The following is a 2,043-nucleotide window of genomic DNA, read 5'->3' on the forward strand; positions in this document are numbered from 1 at the left end:
CTCGAACTCAGAAATCTGCCTGCCTCTGCCTCCCAAGTGCTGGGATTAAAGGCGTGCGCCACCACGCCCAGCTTTTTTTTTTTTTTTTTTTTTTGTGTGTGACCTGTCTGTTGGTGACTAGGTTCCATTAGGTTTAGCTGTGACTTTTCATCCATGATTACAGCAGGAAGGTACAGCCTGCGGTGGGGACTGGAGCCCTGACCCTAAGAGTGGCTCCCCTATAACCTGGAGTTCCCTTCCAAATGCTCTGGAAGCTCAGAAGTATGGCCCCAGTGAGGACACAGTTGGCTCCAAGAATTTTAGGCTAAGCTTGTTAGCTCCACCCAACAGTTACCTAGCAACAGCCAGGTACAGCCCTAGCTTGCTAAAAAGGACAGTTTGCTTGCTCAAGCTCTCTCTCTCTCTCTCTCTCCCCCTCTCCCCCTCCCCTCTCTCTCTTCTTGTGTTCCCAAAAGGACTATTTTCCCTCTCCTCTCTTTCTCCGTTTTCTGCCCCCTCTCTTTTTCTTCCTTCACTCCCTTCTTAATCTCCCTTCTCATGTCCCAAAATAAACTTCATTTTATACTACACCCGTCATCATCATCGAATGGCTGGTACCTCAGGGGGAATGCCTCATCGTGGGCCCTCTAAGGCACCACCTCCCACTGCACCATACTGCGGTTTTTCAGAACATATCCCTTGGCATTCAAGAACCTGCATTAACCATACATGAAGACCCCTCTTAGCCTGCCTTGTTCTAGATCCCAGGATACCTTAAAGCAGTGGGGCCTGAAAGAAGACATATGGCAGATGACTCAGGGCACTGGCAGAAAATTTCTGAGAGACATGACACTGAGCACTGCTCTCCTACTTGAGGTTGGAGGATGGATTGTGGGTCACACGGACTTTTCTGGAAGTCCCCATTATGCCTCCTTCCTCCTCCTATGGTTGCACAACAGAAGGCTCATATAGTTCAGAGGACAAAGAGGAAGACTTCAGGAGAGTTTCTGTTCCTGGGAGTTGTTCCTGGCTGTCTATCCCTCTCAGGGAAGTCACCAGGAGGGAGTGTGTGTAGAACCTGCTGTCACTGGGGTGACTGTCATTTCTGAGGTCTTGCTGGTTTTCGAAACTGGCTCTCATGAAGTCCAGGCTGACCTCAGACTAGCTGAGGCTGACCTTGAACTCACCTGCCTACCTTCACCTCCAAAGTGGGGCTGACACGGTGCTGGCTGCGTTAGTGGCCATGTCCAGCCGGAAGTCTTAGGAAACAAGACTCTGAAGGACAGTTTTCTTCTGTTTTTGTTTGTTTATTTGTTTGTTTTCTGGATCTTTCTGAATCAAGTGACCTTTAAAAGCAATTCAACTGTCACCCACAAAAGCTAATTCCTTCTAAGCCTAAAAGTATGTGATGTGTCTAGGCATCTCTGCAGAGGCAGGATTCCCAGAGGAGCTTACACCTCCCCGGGCTTTGATGCCTAGAGAAAGCTGGTGATTCTGGTGCCGTGAGGGTGAATGGCAGGCTAGCAGCTGAAGTGCAGAGTGGGCCTCTGCTTCAAACTCGGTCACAGAGTTGCGGCGTACCCAGGACATGGCAACGCACACACAGCTCTGGCTTCTTTTCTCAGGTGTTTGAAAGCAGGGCTTGTCCGACTAGCAGATTAGAAAAAGATAGGGCATGTGTCCCCACACTTTAAAGGCAGGGGAGAAAGCCTTGTTTTGAAGAGAAGACACAGAACCTGTTTGGTGACTTGTCACTTCAGAGGGAACAGATACCTCTCCAGGTGAACATTCACACCCCTCCCCTTCCTCCTTCCATCCAGTAGCCTTGGCTGGGGACCAGGGCGAGGACAGGGGACCCTGAGAAAAAGGCCACTGCTCATCCAGACAGCACCACTATTGGATGACAGAAGTCTGAGAACACAGGGAACAGTTTAGGGCAAAAATAAGTTTATTAATCTTGCCAGGTCACATCGATAAAGCAGCCAGAGCTGAACAATGGCCCCATTGTATGTGAGTCAGGGTTAGGACAACAGCTGTAGCACACACACTTTTTTTTTTTTTTTT

This window comes from Mus caroli, chromosome 2, assembly GCF_900094665.2.
Source record: "Mus caroli chromosome 2, CAROLI_EIJ_v1.1, whole genome shotgun sequence".
Taxonomy (NCBI): domain Eukaryota; kingdom Metazoa; phylum Chordata; class Mammalia; order Rodentia; family Muridae; genus Mus; species Mus caroli.